The 18,721-nt window shown below is 34.2% G+C and overlaps 1 protein-coding gene and 1 long non-coding RNA gene across 3 annotated transcripts in view; both read right to left on the bottom strand.

Moving 5' to 3' along the window:
* Positions 1 to 18,721, bottom strand: part of Mmp2 (Matrix metalloproteinase 2) — a 171,008-nt gene that overhangs the window by 65,998 nt on the left and 86,289 nt on the right. The gene's annotated exons all lie outside the window — the stretch shown is intronic.
* Positions 106 to 17,098, bottom strand: LOC145959237 (uncharacterized). Its single transcript, XR_014434951.1, has 2 exons — positions 16,671 to 17,098; positions 106 to 861 (listed from the first exon to the last, which is right to left on the bottom strand). It is a non-coding gene; the product is annotated as an uncharacterized LOC145959237 (long non-coding RNA).

Genomic DNA, 18,721 nt, shown 5'->3' with positions numbered 1-18,721 from the left:
GAGATTCCGGAGAATCGACTTAAACGCAGTGGCTGGCGCTCGCTGATAATATTCGCCATAATCAATTAAAGGAGGATAGAAGGTACGAAAATGAGCTACGAGAGATTCGAAATATCCAAAATCAATTATTGAGGCCTATCGTATAAATTAAAATCAGTATAAATTAAAGTATTAATGTTTCTAAATAATTATAATCACTTCTCGGCAAAACATAATCGTAGTCTGAAAATACTGTTGCTCGTCATTTTTTTTATATTTCAAAATTTACGTTATAATTTTGAAAAACTACACATGCAAGATTTACTTTAAAAGAAAATTTCAACCCCGTGAAAAATTTATTTTAACATTACAAGGGAAATTTATCTCGTAGAGCTTATCCCGTATCTGTTTTCCGAGTCGATTAGAAAAATCTGCGCAGAGCCGATAAGGAGGGCGAACATTAGCGGCGAAGAAGCGTATAATAATGCGCAGAAGATCTGGTAAAAGAGGTCGATTCATATCTGCTCTCGTCCTTTAGGCATGCTAATTTAAACGCTCGGAGTTCAAGGTGACATCGTGTTACAAAGTGACGTCGTTTACTAAATCGCTAAGTTACAAGAGTTACTCGCATGAAAAAAGAAGGCCGGCGGGTCAAATAGACGAGATTATGCGTACAAAGGAATATCTAGTAGTAAAATATTTCCACGGCTTTTGTCGCAAATTCGCGATATTCATCTTGTTTGTCGCCGACAACCGCGTATTTTCTCGCACTTTATTCCGCTGCCAACCTCGAGATGAGCTCCTCGTTATTCTCGGTGGATCGTTAATTGGATGAGAATGAAATGTCACGAGTACCATATCTGGGAATCCGTGACACTTGCGCTGAAAATACATAGAATGTCTCGGAAAATGGACACATATTTCGTTGTGAATCTAAAAACTACAAGTAGTCGTCTGTCATAATTTTTCAATTACAAAATTCAATATCTTAGGAAGCGTTAAATTAAAAATTTCCTAAAATACGCTTCCATAATAGCAAGAATTAATGTGTTGAAGAGAATTGCATTTCTGTGATTCATGCACACACATAAAAAATGTTTTATTTATAATTATAGTTGAAGAAAATACCTTTTATACATATTAACATTAAAAAATCAAATTTAATTAATTATTAAACAAATGTAATTAATAATTAATTTTTTTAAACACTTTATTCTTTAACAGTTTAAAAGCACAATTTGAGAAAAATACTATTAACAAGAATACTTGAATTTAGAATTAAAGGATTCGACAGCTGCACGTACTCATCGTCAGCTAATGTTACGTACGAGCATCGAAGCTCATGTACGAGAAACCCGTATGATCGCGAAAGCCCTTCAAGTTCCCCGGCGAGGTGTCGGTTTTCGTGTCTTTGGATATGACTGCGGGTTCTCACCCCTTTCCGTTTCGTCCCTTCTGATGTTCTTCAAATGTGAAAAGCGCTCCCATGGATCGAAATGGTTTTTGCCGAAGAGACGAAATGTGACACCGCGTCAGCGAATCGCATACGCTAAAGGGCTAAGGGTTTCTTCCCCCTTTCTCGAGGGGCTATCGAGCTCTCGCGCAAATATCCGCGATTTTTCGCGCGCTTCCGACCGAGCGAAAAAAAAAGAAGAGCCGAGGGACTTTATGCTTCGCGCGCATTTTATGTATCCGCGCGCGCCGCCGCCCGCGTTTGCATGCATTATGCATGCGACAAAATTGAATAACGTTGCGTTAGAACCTCGCGTTTTGACATCGCAATATCGCGTTTATGCGTCATTATGCTTGTGCCGTCGACGTGATTTACGAACTATCACCCGCGCTCGCGCCTCGGCATCACGCTAAATGCGTTTACGCTTCTGCCACTTGTTTATCATCTGCTGCATAGAAGTTTAAAAAAATGCGGTTTTCTAAAAAAATGGGTCGCGTATAGTAAAATATAAATACACAAAAAATCACTACAAAGAGAAACAATTCTTTTTATCGCGCTTTCCAACATTATTTAATTTCAATAAGAAACAGACAAAATTAAAATAATTAAGATAAATGCGACCAAAAATTTATATCAATTGAATTTTAAAAATATTAATTGTAAAAATATTGTGTGTTATTATTGAAGTAAAAATTGCGTAAATTATTTACATACATGATATATTTTAATGCAATGTTAAATAAGTAAATATAGCCACAGAGTTTTATACATTTATCATTTTTTTGTAAAATATTAACAAAAATTATTATTATTTAAATAAAAAGAATGTATATATGTATATTACTCACGGAATAAATTGACACAACGCTTCGACATTAAATGAAATATAAATGTAAATATAACCATTGCAAAATGTGTTCATTCATTTCATTTTCCTGTTATTAATTATTCATGTTGCTTTCATTAAAAAATCACAAATAATCCGATTTATTGGAATAGTTAGTACTTATATGTATAAATGAAGGCAAAAATATAAATTTAACATATTTTTAAAATATTTTAAAGTAGAAATCATGTGTGTGTATATAGAATTATATTATATCATATCTTTTAAAATCGCCTATAAAAAAGATAAGACTAATAAAAAGAGAAAGACTGATTCGCTTACAGTACACGAAGGAGAATCATCAAACTAATTACGGCTGAATAAATTGTCACAAAAACGTCGCTTTAACGTTAATGAGTCACATTTACGATAAAAAAGAACTTGGCAGCTACAGAAGTTACATACATCATCCGCCATTATTCCTGGCGAAATGTCACATCCATACTAGCATAAAAAAACAGCATCTCATCAGGTATACATGGTGCCAAATATGTCTTTGTTATGAATTGCGATATTTTGAATTACAATCGATACAGATCGGGCCAAATCTGCTTCAAGTAGTCAAGTAGTGATTTTTGCCAAAATATGACGAAATAATAAATTAAGGATTTATTTTGTTGTGGTAATATTGAAATGATCAAAGTGTTAGTGAAAAAAAATCGATTATTATAACTTCAAATTTCCAACAATTTCTTACTTGTCCAAATTTATTGACTGATTGTAAGTCGACTCGATTTTAAGAATGTCTATACGTTCTTTAAGAAAATCGTGGAATTGCAGACAAATCATCAGTGATATTCGAAGATCAACAGCCAAAAGTCGAAAAGGGCAAAAAGAACGGCATTAGTCAGGCGAAAGGAAACGGCATCGATGTAGAAGAGTTTAATGACCGCCGTCGCGGCGGCTTCGTAATTAATGTAATGCCCGTTAAAGGGCACGCCAACAGCCTTGGAATACTATCACGAGAAATGCGGAATCGAAAAAGAAGGAGAGATTGTCGTCTCGACTAAACGTGCTTTGAAAGAAATTAGAAGAAAACAAAAGAATCGGCAAAAATTGTCGAAAAAAAGGGAAGCACGATTTTCTCTCTTTAAAATGTTCCGTGCACCGTGAATTTTCTGCATGGAAATAATTTTCCTGGAAAAATTGCTTTTTTTCTTGTGCGCTATTTATATAAAATTCAATTATTATTGTATTATTATATATAATACAAGAGTATTTTTACAATACTTTTATATAAATAATTTTACACATGTAAAAATATTCTTTTAATCGCGATTACTTTCAGCTGATTTTCTCTCGTGTGCCACCGAGTCAATCAATCTCTCGTCGTTTTTTTTTATTGGCAAAAAGTATGAGTATTATTCTATGATTCATATTTTTTATAAATATTTTAAAAATGTATATGTTGCATTTATATTTTTCTTCATTTATATATACAGGGTGATCCAGAACAAACGTTTGTCTTTAAAAAAATAAATTGTCGAGTCTATTTGTAAGTGTCGAAAGTGATGAAAGAAAAAACTTCGCTTATTTGACGATGTGTCAGACTGCGTGTTGAAGAAACGACGTCTCGTCGACGACGATTATTATCGTGCAACACACTGGGCACTGCTATTTATCAGCAGTATGAAGAATCTCATTATTAAGGTAAGAATAAGTGAGTGAGTGAGTGAGTGAGAGAGAAAGAGAGAGAGAAAGAGAGAGAGTACGGTGCATGTGTGGATACGCGTGCATAAATACACCACACACACACACACACACACACACACACACACTGATTGTTACACTCATCGTGTGCAGCAATCAGCTGATCGCGTCGAGCGCCCCACATGATCGCCTGTATCGGACGGTGAGTTGCGCCGTCCCTGTCTACCTCTTGTATTCGTTCCGTAATTCGCAAACTATTTTATTTAATAATTTAAAAACTAAGCCTCGTAGACAATTTTGGTAAAGGGAAAATCGTCTTAGAATAGACTCGACAATTTATTTTTTTAAAGACAAACGTTTGTTCTGGATCACCCTGTATATGTGTATACCAACTATTCTGATAAATCAGATTACTTGTATGTATGATTTTTTAATGATAACAAAATGAATTAATATAATAGAAGCACGCAATGCATGTATTTTATTCTAGAATGTATATTAAAATTCTATTTTTTATCATTGTTTTTGCCAATTTTTTCTTTTTATAGCGAAAAGAGCTTTTAGAAGATTAAATATTATGATGCGTGCATTTTACTAACAATTATTTACAAGCGACAATTATTTATTCAGGGACAAATAATGTGAAAATGGCAGTAGCTTTTCGATCGTCGAATAATTTGTATTTATTAATGGCCGCGGCGACCATTGCGAATTAATTGCACGACGAATTTGTACGGACAATTGCAATCCTGCATCAGACATCGTTATCCGGATATTGCAATACGAGACGGAATCGCGGCGCCGTAGCGAGAAACCGACCATGTAATCTGAGTTTAATGTTTATATATGCACAATGCGCAAGCAAATCGCTTATAAGCCCCCGCGAAAGCTCTTTGTCAAGTGACGTGTATTGCGTTTCGCGCGTGTCGGCTGTAGATGGCTGCTTGGCGCGTTATTGTAACCGGAAATTGTCTTCTTCTGAAATCATGCTCACCCGGATGACTTTGCAGGAACATAAATCCTGTTAAAAAAAACGAGAAAAAAAACAAAATAGAGGGCGAGAGAGAATATACACCGCGAAAATTGTGTATATTTACAACGCGCGTTACATAGCAGCGATAACATATGTGATGTGCAATTTATGAAAAATTGGCACACGACGAAACACTTTCGAATTTTAGAAATTAGTTAAAAGCATATAAAAAAACGTCAAAAAAGACAATTTTGATTATAATAACGTATGATAAATTATAATAGACAATTTTAATATAATTCATATACGAGTCTTTCTTTATATTTTTAAAAAACTCTAAATTTATAACAAAATTGGAAAGATGAGTGGCAAGTGTTGATAACAATGATTTTATCTTTTAATATGTAAGAATAAATACATAAAATTGGAAGAATCAATATACATGTACATATTGATTCTTCCAATTTTATGTATTAAACATTGTTATCAATACTTGCTAATCATCTTTCCAATTTTTTTATAAATTTAGAATTGTTTAAAAATAAAGAGATTCATATGTGGATTATATTAAAAATGTTATCATATATGTCTTATCATATATTTTATATTATTATAATCAAAATTAACTTTTTTTTGACGCATGGATTCCTATCACTTTCTAATTAATTTCTAAAATGGGGAGGAAATTTATTTGTGCCCAAGTTTCACAAATAGAAAACATTAAGTATCCGAGTACCGGACGCGGGCGAATAATCAACGGTATTTAATGGGCGTTACGGCGACCATAAATCGGATAAACCGACGCGACGCGCTCGAGGCAATTTATTTACGGGAGTTTGTAATTTCTTTTTTTAACGCTCCCGCGTCGAACGGACGAACTTCGTAAACTTCGTAAGGAGATTCGAGTCGTTAAACGAATTAAGCGCGACGAGATAAGATCAGCGTTTACTCCGTATAGGGTGCTGCGAAAAAAAAATGATAACTTCAGCGAAAACGGACGCTATGCCGGCCTCGCGATAATTTATCACGCCATCCATCCATTTTCATTAAACCCAGCCGAATTCCGTCGCCGTTGAATTTTCCTCGTTTCGCACAGTTACGCGAGTCATCTGTCTCTCGAGCTTTGGCATTAGATGGACGTCGAAATTGTGTTCGGTGCAATCGATAGCACGTCAAGAAGTTTAGGGGCTAAACTTGAGGAGATATAAAGTGTATTACATAGTATATCATGCAAGTAATGTCACACAAGTACACATTCTCTTCGAAATTATTTTTCAAAAATCACGTGATATTTGAATTAAAATAAATACAATTCTAATTTAATAAATTAATTAATTTTAATTTTCATAATATTTCGATTAATTATATAAAATTTAAACTTCAAAATGCTCTAGTGATAATAATCACTATTAAAAATCAAATCGATAAAAATTGATGATTAATCAAAATAATAATTCATAATTTTCTATTTCCTGAGAACTTTCTCTCGCTCTATTTTTCAAGAGGAAAAAAAGGAAAGAAAAAAACGACTATCTTGTAACACTCGATGTTATTTCATGGCGTTAATCGTCGAATAGTTTGTCCCACTCGGTGCGTAACATAGTAATGAAACGACGCGATTATTTTTTTCATTTTTTTATCAGAATATATGTACGTTCATCGCTGAAAAAATATGACTCGCTCCTGTTGTAATATTAAATGTTTTATCGGGGCTTTGCGCCGCGCTTGCAGCCACAATCCCTAACGCTTATAAAGCTTTATATCTCATCGGATAAAACAAAAATGTCATATCGTGTGCCTGCACCATTTTGTGCAAATAAAAAATAATGTTCTATATATTTTTTATTGGAGACACTATTTTTTTGATGATCGCATACTGCAGTAAAATAAGATATAATCAAATAAAAATACCGTGTGTGAAATTGATCTATTATATTCCTATTATTTGACTTGACAATCAATTTCTATTCACTTGTCAATGATTAAAAATGTCCTCCTGTATTTTTCAGTTGTTTCGCGTGACTAAAAATATAGTTTTTTCTTACTAGTCTATCGAAAAATCGAAAGCCATCGTTTTTCATTGCTACCAGAACGTGCGTGTCGGCAACGGAATTGTTAATAATTGAAAGCCTCGTAGAAAGATCTGTGTCAGCACCAGCGATGAAACGCCTCTCCCAACGGACAATTTTATTCTCAATGCGCGAAAGTTTAAAAGCGGTTTATAGGAGCAGTCGCCATCAATAATTCTGCAGCAAGAGCATCTCTATCACAAGACGAACTTTCGAGCTGCTAGCTCCTTCGGAGTGACGAATTCGAAACGAAAGCGTACTATTTCAGCGAAGTAATACTAATATTTTTATTTGCTTCGCAAGGAAGATAGAGAGGAAAATATTACTATAACTGAAAACTTGAAAAATTTAAGCTACTTTTGAAGCCTTCTCGTGTGCTTCTTATAAAGTCTCTTCGGTTTTCAGGCTGGGAATATCAAGGAGGATTTTATATGAGAGAGACGATTCGATAAATAAATGATTAGCATTAAATTTATCTCCAGGTGTATTTGAAATTTTATATATGTATATAAATTTTAAGTCAATTAACAATAAATGAAAAGAGATAATTAATTAATAATTGATTCTGCAAGAGTATCCGGATCGAAAAAAAGATTTAAAATTACATTGAAATGAGAAAAAAAATGTGCAGAAGGTTATTACAAATTCTTCATAAATATGAAAAAAATTTTTATCTCCTTAAAATGCATTTTTTCCAGAAATAATTGCGAAAAAAAGGACGTATTTATTTTTAAAAAATAATAATCTTGAGTTAAACTTTTACAATTGAATAATGAGCGAGTTTTGAAAACCTTGCACCCTTTTACGTAAACGAAAGGAAGCTTTATAAAATGAAAGAGGAATTAAGCAAAAAATTAACCTTTATTTAATGTCGCGCGTCATTCTATGAAAATGGCCGAATAATTCAATCAAAGTCTGAAAAATCTCGTTCAAAGGTAAGTTCCCAAATTGAAATGGGCTCGCGAGCTTTTTCATCATGGGAAGGCGAAAACGCTATTATACACCGACACGTATCACTATTCGACATACATAATTGAATCGAGAGTCTCACAAAGAGCAGCGGCGTAAAGCTTAATGGACGAACGGTTCTCGCTTTAAGCTCTGAAAGCTCGAAAGCGTGTAAGGGCGACGCCCAAATTGATGGGTACACGAGCAACGACGTCGTCATCGTCGAAAGCGGATTCACGTGCGCCGCGGGAGAAGGTCAAAGAGTGCAACAAGGATGCGACAAGATTGCAGGGCGAGGGCGAGAAGAGAAAAGGGATGAAGACGGGTGGCCGCAGCAACCGAGTGTCTTGAAGACGCGCAATAACCGACGACTAAATTAAATTGAAAGCCTCCAGTGGCGGACGATCCTTCGCGCGTGCTCTTTCCCGTAGGCTTTCAAGTAATTAGGTCGTCCAACCGCAAGGAGACACCTCATCCCTTTTTTCTCTTTCTCTCTTTCACTGAAATATTATGTCACGATAGTTCGTGTGGTGTCACGTCATTTACCACACGAGTGGATGTCGGGACACGAGTGGATGTCGGGTTCACTGAAGGAATCTTAGGACGCACGATAGGCTTCACGGATTATTTAATCCTAATCAAAAGCATATACTCTCATTTACGAATAAAAAGTATAAATCTGACATTTATTAACAAAAAAAAAGCAATAATTTCTAAGATTGTAAGTAATAAAGAAAAGTATTCAGTAAAACCAACATAAGTTGTTTACAGAGGTAGAAATAATTAAATTCTGTAAATTAAAAATTAATTAATTAATTAATAACAGTAAGAAATTTTTCAGATTCGAATTTCAAAGTAATAAGTGACAAATAGAAGAAATATCCAAAGTAAACAGGGAAGAATAATTGTTTCGCGAATAGATATCGAATAAATGTTCTTTCGCAAACATGTGCAATTTCATACATTTAAAAGGGATTTTGCAAAATGACAGCTTTACTCCGGACTCTCTCGAATGCATCTAGCATGTCAATATTGCAATATTGCAATTGTCAATACGACGATGCATCGAGATATCCATTACGCGAAGATTTTTATCGCGAACATATGCGCGACGCGCGCGAAACAGAATCCTCGGAATCGGAGATGAAGGACGGTAAATCCCGAAGCACATCTCCTCATCCTTCGTCCCTCATCCCTTACACGTGACGGCGCCTCGAGAGCGCCGTTTAACGTCTTGCCGTCTGGTTTCTCACGCGAAATGCATTCCGCACGAGTTATCATCCGCCGTCCCCGAGATAACGACTGCATAATGACGTCGATTCTCGTCGCAGCATCCGTCTGTGCTCAACAACGAGCCCCCCGTTTGTTTGTTAATTGATATTAATCCCGCAATCGCGCAAAGTAACACGCGAAGGAATGCGTTCGCAAAAAGTACAGGAATTTCAAATACATTCTGTATAGTTCTGTGATATCATAACATTAGTAGATTTCGTGATTTTCTCTGCAAGAACGGTAACGGAATTTCATATTTTTGCATTATATCACTCTGTACTATAATTGGAATTTTATTCGCAAAGAGCTCTTTTGCTACCTTAACAAGTTTTTTAATTTTTTTTCCATAAAAAACGTTTACAAAAGATACGCTAATTTTCTCTCAACTTTACATGAAATTTCAAAATAAATCACTATTTAAATATCTTCATTTCGAAAATTATGAAAATGTGATCTTATCTTTTTAGGAAATTTTACAGAGTTATGTTATAAATGTTAAATGTTTAATTAAATCTTTTAATAACTTCGTAAATTTTCTAATTTTTTTCTATATCTAAATATATATGTAATGACGCGTTTCCTATTCTAAGAGTATTAATGCGGATCACGTTGCTATGCTCTTTCACAGGCTCAACGAACGAGGCGTGAAATGGAAACCAGCCCTATTTCGAATAGTTCTGACAATTGCCTTAATAAAATAATTAACTGCGCAGCAAGCGAAAACGTCGCTGACACGCGCAGCGCATTAATGTTTGCACTCGCTTTTTGCGAACGAAAGAACTCGAAAAAGTCACGGGCAAGCCTAAAGAGCATGTTTACGTCATAAATTAACAAGCAGCCAGCGATGATAAAGTGCGCGAAATGCATATGAGTATAAAAATAAATACATAAGTACAAAGTTGCAAGAAATTATAAATATTAAACATTTATAAAAACATTAAAAACATTAAAGACAAATTTAAGAAAAAAATTTTTTGGAAAACAATCATAACAATTTTTATTATAATCTTATTAGTTCTTCGATTAAAATAATAATATAACAAAAAGATTCTTTTTCTAAAAAGATTTCTAATTTCTTGTATTATTCTTTAAAATTCACTCCGGATTCAAAGACGAGCGTACACGAAAAGATTGAACGAAGTTCTATCGCGAGCAGAAAAAGAGAACTGGCGGCAGATATTGAACTATTCTTTTTTTCTCGCGAACACAACGCGAACAAAATTACCAGCGCGCCATTTTCGTGCGGAAAAATACCTACGCGTTGAAAATACTAACAATGTTAACGACGTGTAATTAACCATGCAGTTCCCTGGTGGATATATCACGAACATATAGCCGGATAAACCGTTTATGACTCGAAAAACGATCTCGAAATTATAAATTTGAAAATTTTTAAATTGCAAATCTAAGAAGCGGAATTCCAACTATCTGTTGGCGTAAATAAATTAGAAATCGATTGCTTCGACAGAAAGTTACATGCGAGGCGACACAAAATCACAAGCAGGTGAGTCGCTTTAAATCATTCGGATTTTTAAAATAATTTTATAAAACAAAATTGACTTCGTTGATATTAAGCGAAATTTAGAAAATTTTTAAACTAATATTTTTGAAAGCGATATATATTAAAATTTAAAGCTTCTAAGAATATAATATAAACAGAAAATCAAATCATACATATATATAAAATCATCAGTAACGAGTTAATATCATGTAATAAGTTGCAATAAATTAAAACAGCGATAATATCTACTTATAATATATGTCGCTTAATTTCTACAAAGTCAATTTTGCTTTATAGAATTATTGTAAGAATCTGTGAATGATTAAAAGCGACTTACCAGCTTGTCGTAATTTGGCACGCCTCGCTCATGTAATTTTCTCTCAAAGCAATCGATTTCTAATTTGTTTACGTCTACAGATAGTTATTGCAATTTCCTCACCGCTTATTTGTAATTTATTTTAACAATAGCATTATTAAAAGTCTCTTCTTTTGCGCAAGAACATGATTGAAAAATTGAGATTGAATAAACTTAAAGCAAATAAACTCGATGAAAAAACGTATCACACGAACGAAAAGAATTAAATAAGAATAAAGAGGGAGTTATCAGTCAATGCGCGAGATGTCAATAATTTTGAAGTTACTAATTTATTTTGAAAAGTAATCCATTAAAAACATAAATAGATACAAAAATATCTAAACATATAAAATATATAGAGATGTAAAAAAATATAGAGATAAGAAATAATACGCGATCGAATTTTATCTTTTAATTATTTTGAAGTCGACTATATTTTACGAGAATTTTTATAAATCTTAATTTTTTCAAACACACCAATATATATACAAAATTTAATTTCAACGATTAGAGAGAGAGAGAGAGAAAGAGAGAAACTTTCCTTAAAAAAATTAATTTATAAAAAAAACGTCATTATATAAAAACCTATAGGTGCAATACCAATAGAAATGCTTTGTAGATACTTCAAGTATCTCATTCTCAATAATGTAGAACCGCAATGAAACCCTGAAGTTGCACGTTCCTTTGAGTTTGCGAAACGAGTTTTTTTTGCAACGAAGCGAGAAAAAAATACCAATGTCGAGAATGAGATTGTAGAATGAACCTCGAACAGATCTGGACAAATGCCAGGATGATGCGACAGCATATCTGAAAGATGAGGGATGAATAAATGAATCCTTAAAGAGTATCATGTAACGAATCTCTGAAATTAACTCTCTCTCTTTCGCGATATTCTGCACTTATATAATAATATCTAAATATCTATCTAAACAGTTATGTAAAATATATAAAACTTTGTATAATTTTGTGTGTATATATATTATTTTTAAATTTTATATTATTTTATATTATTTAAATTTTATATTATTTTTATTTTATAAAAAAATTTTAAAGACACACTTTTATTAAAATGTTTTAAGAAATATTTCGATATCTTTAAGCGGTTTGACTGAATTATTGTCAAACAAACTCAAAAGAATTAATAACTGTTCTAATAAAATTCATCCAATATTTAGTGCATTTAATTTCCTCGAAAACTAGTCGAAACATTAACTTTACATCAAACATACATTTCATGTGCAATTTCATAAATTCACCGATTCGTCCTAAAATAACATCCCGGTAACGGAAATCTACTCCTTGCACTTGCTGCACTTGAAATGATAAACAACGGGCAACAGAAATACAGAGTATCCTCTCCTTCTCATTCTCTCCAATAATTCTCGAGAGCTCATTCTCGCTATCTGTCTGCTTTGTAGAATTACTAAACTGAAGAGAACTGGATTCGTTCGTTAGCGATATCCGAAAACAAATATGAGTTTTAATGGAATTTCTACTTGCGAATCTGATTTCCTGCTCGCCGACCAAAATTTTTACCCTCCGCTTGTTGAATTTCGATATAATCGGAAGATAAATATAAGATATTAATATAATCGGAAGATAAATATAAGATTAATATACACTGCACATAGTGCGTATGGTTGGCGCATAAATACATTAAGAGAATCAATTTTTACTGAAATACAATTTTACGACTTTTTTTATGGATTAATAAAAAATTTCCCTTAAAAAATACCGTGCAATATATATATGTTAATTAAATTTAAACAAAGCTGCAGTAATCTCGATAAAAAATGAAATATTAATATTTACAATATATGAATTTTTAATAAAATTTTCATATATTTTCTTCTAATGGATTTATGTTATTTTATATGAAAATTTAAATGCCATCCATCTCTTATTCCCCCGAGTTTCTTTAGATATAATGATTGCGAAATTCGCAAACCCCGTTAATTCGCGCATCGATCGTAATTATTCTTCACTCTAGAGGAACAAGATATTACGAAGTCGTATTTGGACGTAGATAACCGCTATCTCTGCAAATATGCCTGCGCGCACAAACAGCCGACGTTTGCGCGCCGCAAAGCTATGACGAGGTACTGCTTTATTAAGATTGCTTATTAAGTAGCCATCAAAAATTTACAATTTTTTTTATACATTAACAAGGATAAAAATTGAAAAGAAAAAAGGGCGGAAAGAGATATATATTTACAATAGAATATATTTATAATAGAATGAATTATCTCCCATCTGTTTATTCGTGAATATCGAGTAATTAATGCGTAATTAATTATACATATTTCTGCGAATGACGGGCAGTGTATAAAGAGAAAAAACAGGAATATATATGTATATGTACATGCACATAGAAAAATGTGATGCAAACTCTAGCGCATAGCTTCTTCCTATTTTTTTTTTATTCCCAAAACTCGCAGTCACGAGATTAATACCTCTCCCTGTTGTGAAATACGTCGCCGACAGACATAACCGCCGTACATTGGAATTTATGCGTTCGTAATAGGACAATATATGCCGCACGATACTATAAGTGGTTAGCAAACGAACGAACAAAGCGAAACGCAACGGCTATGAATCCGCGGTATTGATGGCACGTTAATTGCGTTAATATGCCTTTTGCATTTCGATCGAGATAATTGTCACGTTTATCTGTAGTCAAAGTAATTGACAAAATCCTGGGACTTCAAATCGTAAAGAAAAAATGTTGAAAAGCAAGAGGGAAATTCGAGAGCTCCTACAATTTCGAAATAATTTATTATTATTTATTATTTATTTATTATTTTCTTTAAAAAAAAGAAAGAAATTTTCTTCTTATCAAATTACTCTTTGTATCGCGTCAAAAGTGAGGATTACCTCGAAAGATTACTCCCGAAGGATTTCTTCTTCTTCGGGATACCTTCCAAAGGAAAATGCGGTTCCGTTCGTCCTCACTTCGACGCCAGCAGCAACGGAAGTAGAAGGAAACAAAACGAATCATATAATGGCGACCGTAAATATTACGACAACATAATCTCTGAGCGCTGTAAAACGAAATATATCTGCGTAGTTTGCGATTGTTGCGTTTAACAACGTGGCGCCATTATATTTGCGCCAAGTCGCGCGTTGACTCGAGAAAATAAGGCGGGAAATTCGCTACTGAATGAGGTCAACGAGAATTCTCATTTTCTTCTACCATTCTCGGCTAATGATGTTGCTGCTAATATATGACACTGTAGTCATGAAAATGGTAATCTTTGTATGATTTTTATACTCTATAATAACACGATAATTATATATATGTAATAATAATAATTATCATTATATAATAAATAAATGCAATATTTCATAGTAATTTTTATGTAAAATAGTATACGCTATAGGTTTTTTGTATAAATATTGTCTCTCCGCAACAGCAGAGACAATCCTGGCGGTGTCTCCTGCGATGCAGAACAATATTCCTGCAAATCCCATTTGCAAAAAGAACTACTCACGTGATTGCATTCGCCAACCGACGTGTAAGAAAATAAGGCGAAAAATTCGTGCGATAAGAAACACTTGTCAACATTGGGAACGGAAATCCAAGTCCGGCGATAATACGTTGGTTTCGTGAAGACAATCGTGCCAATCGATTTATCGCTCGAATACGAAATTTTTTTAAGAATAAAATTTTTTTCTGTTTATATACATAATTCTTTGTTGGATAAAAATTTAAACGTAAAGAAGTACGCAAAGAGAGAGATTTCGTTTACATGACTCTATGACTGCTTTGATAGAGATATAAGTAAAACTATTTCGACAAGAATTGTTTGCCTTTTCTTGATATCGTCGCAAATCTTTGGCGAGAATTTGATTTCATAGCCGGAATTTTCGCCGGAAATTCCGGCGCAACTTCCTATCAACACGATTCGCTCATCTCGCTCCCTTTCCTTTATTTTCTCTTTCTTCCTGAAAGTAATCCTGCAGGTCCAAAAGGACGTCGACAAAGAATCACTGTCAAGTAGGTACCATTGACTTCCACAAAAAGACTCGAGAAGAAAAAGGAACTGGGGGAATCGGGGAAATATGTTTCGCGAAACGTTTCCGGAACTACCGGACATTATTCTCTCTCTCTCTTTCTCTTTCTCTCTCTCTCTCTCTCTCTCTCTCGTTTCCCACGAGAGTTCTCAATCCTTGATCAAGCGTAGACTTGCAATTGCTCGTGAAACGGCTTTCGAATCTATCAACTGACAAGCTGATGATGGATCTCATCCCGAAATGATGCATTCTTGATTGCAACATATTTAAGTGATTTGTTGCGCTATACAGGCTGCATGTAACTTTCGACCTTGATTTAATTCGATACACATACTCTCAACTTTATCGATTTTCGTGAGATTTTCATTTTCGTTCTTTTCTCATTCTTTATAAAATAAATTTTTTATTTTTATCTAATTTGTAAACTTTTAATATCGAGATTTTAATATCAATTTAAATTTTAAATGGAATATCCTTTCAGAATCTTGAAGAGTTGTCTCTTTCAAATTTCCTAAATTTTGTTATGACTTTTTAATGCATGCAACATTAAATATTTAATTTCTTAAGCGAACAATAATCTTCACTTAACAAATTGCATAAATTTGATGTCTCTTGTAAATAAATTGCTCCTTTTAAAACATTTTTTCTTAGTTTTGAAGAATCAAAATCATTCTTAAATAATTTCATCGAGAATACTCATCGAAAATTGCAATTTTGCCGCTGGAAATTTTCTGCTTAATATCAAAATTATTTTCGCCACCCAATATATTCGAGTTTCGTATTTACGACAGCATTTGTCAGCCTCATGTTCAAGCCGAGAGGTTGGAGACGTTAAAGAGCCACCGTGATCGAATTTAAGCGAGGGTGGCCGTGAAATGTGAGCCGAGTTGCTACTTGTACAAAACCGGCGACGTCACGCGTGGTCACGTTGCAAAGAGCGAGCAATAAATAATAATTTGCAAACAGCTAAAAGAGGAGTGAATCGCAATGAATCGAACGTGAGACGCATCTTTTATCGCTTCGAGAAATCTTGCGCAAACCGCACCACGGGATTATTCTCATTAGAATAGATAAGTTATCGCTCAGAAACGATGGTTCTCGCCGATCCCACATTGTAAATCTCTCAAATTGGATTTATAGCTATAATTACATGAATCAGAAATGCAATCCGCATATATGATATATTACAATAAGCAATTTATCACGATATGAGCGACTGATTTTCTTGCTCGAGTTAATTTATAATTAATTTTTTTCAAATAAGTTGTAAATATCAGATAGCTTTTAAATGTGATTATTAATAAAATATTCTTGAAAAGTATGCGAAATGAGAATATCCTTTTTTTTAATTCATTACATACAGATTCAAAATTTCAAGATTAATTTTTTTTCTTTGCAATACATTAAAAGTTGATAATTCTATAATATATCAAGTCATTTTTTCTTCATTTTGTAATAAAATTTCATTAATATTTTTTATTTATAATCATACTTTTTATAAAAATGCAAATTAATTTATGGCGACTTTCGAATATAATTTATGCGTTGATAATAATTCGAAACAACTTACTTGTTCAATCATTAGAGAAACTCGACATCCGCCGACTTGATCGTCTCGATTCATTTTCGAAAAAAAAGAGACAATTCACTGAATTTGCGGAAGGCTCGAAATGAGGAAATAGATCGCGTCTCGACGCGGGAAAATTTCGCATACTCTCGACATACGATAATAATCATCTCCGGGACCATCCTCGATGTTTCCTGCTCTCGCTGCGCTTTCCTAGGATGCGGTGGACGCAATGTACACGATACGAAACGCGCCGAGACACTGAGCCGAAACCGGAACGAGGTCTGGTCACTCCAAAGCGTTCTTCCAGAGAAGAGGGAGGAAGGAAGAGAGGAGAGTAGGGAGAAACAGAGAGGTGCGCATGCGTCGCGATTGCATCGCGGAATTAGATGATTGGATAGTTCGCGAGAGAGGATCCACGCGCTCTCCTGTCCCCGACACATCCAGGAATGCTGCGGAATTTTCGCGCGACTCCTCAGGGTTGATGTTCAAATGACATATTTTCATTTTTTTTTTATTTCTACGCATTTCAAATTTTCGCACACGCGAAAATTTTGACAACTAATTTTTAGAGACGAGAGTTGCGACGTTTTGCAGAGAAAATTATCTGCATACGACGTTCAAATTGAATATAGTACTGGTAGTTGAGTATTATATAAGATATCTTACTGTCGACGCTGGAGATGAGTCGCGAATGTCGATTATGCAGAAATGATAGAGGTGATAACTTTTCATAGTTTCTCACCTTCATCTCCCCTACCCCCTGTCCCCCCTCACCCCTGTTAAATCCCAGATTGCGTAAGCGATTCGCCCTCATCGACGAACCGTGTCCTCGCGAGGAATCTCCAGCTTCCCTCCTTCTCCCTCGATTATCTCAGGAAGCCAATTCTCTCCCTCAACGGAGACGGAGGAATAAAATGAACTTTCGTGTAATTGCATCCGTCGCGTCTCAGAAATCTTCTAATGCGATTTGCAGCTCGTCCCCGTCCAGCCGAGAGCAGCAATCTCTTTCGTCCGTTACGGTCCCTTGATAAAATTCGCGAGATCACCATTTCGTCATTCAACGTTCATCGATGACTTAATCCTAGGGTATTTTTTGCGATCGCAGTTATAGAAAGAAGAAAGTATTAGAAAAAGAGAGAGAGGAGAAGATTAATATTATCTTATTTTAAAAATAAAATTTTTTGAATGTTATATATAAATATTTTAAATTCCTTTTTATAGAGAAATATATTTAATTTAATTAGAATAATAAAATCATATTTTTATACTTATATTTATATGTATAAAAATAATAAAATAAAAATAATAAATTATAATTTTTATAGTTATATATTATATTTTAATATTATATTTAATATTATATTATATAATTCTTGTAGGTATATATCATAATTCTTATAGTTCTATCTTATGTAATGTTTCTCATTTTTATTTCATAATAGAATTGATAAAATGACGATAAAATTCGAGAAATTTTCGAAAGAGGCTCGAAAAAAAGGCTCAATTAATTTCCTATGAAAAATAAATCAAAATGACAGACATGGCTTTAACTGCGCTAGAAGAGCGGTCTCCCGCATTTCATATTGTGCAACGAGTCGAGGCCAAATGAGGTGCATTTTTTTCTCGGCACAAAGGCCCCTAAGGTGGGACAGGCGACGAAATATAAGAGGGTCCATTGTTTCGCTCGCTCGCGACACCCGGTGTACGCAAAGCCTAGAGCGAGGGGGCGTTGTTCCGAGACTATCGACGATAATTGTCCCTTATCGAGAATGCGAGGCGTCGACCATGTGCGCAATTAAAAGTCAGCACGACAACACCCCCGGTGTCGTAGATTCAACGTCCTCCTTTCCCCTTCCTTTCTACCCCTTAGATCAGCACGTTGGAGCCTGCCGTTAATGGACCGAAATTTCTTGTTGATTGCGCGTGCGAGTTTAATTAAAGCATTTATTTCGCGGATCCGAGATTTTAAAAACGCAAATATAATAACTTCGCCTAAAAGATATACATATATTTCGAAAAGGCTTCTGAAAAATGTGTCAATCAATCGAAAA

Source organism: Camponotus vicinus, unplaced genomic scaffold (assembly GCF_025532165.1).
Source record: "Camponotus vicinus isolate PSW18456_S1 unplaced genomic scaffold, iyCamVici1.0 SCAF_1, whole genome shotgun sequence".
Lineage (NCBI taxonomy): Eukaryota > Metazoa > Arthropoda > Insecta > Hymenoptera > Formicidae > Camponotus > Camponotus vicinus.
This window is presented reverse-complemented; position numbering and strand designations above follow the sequence as displayed.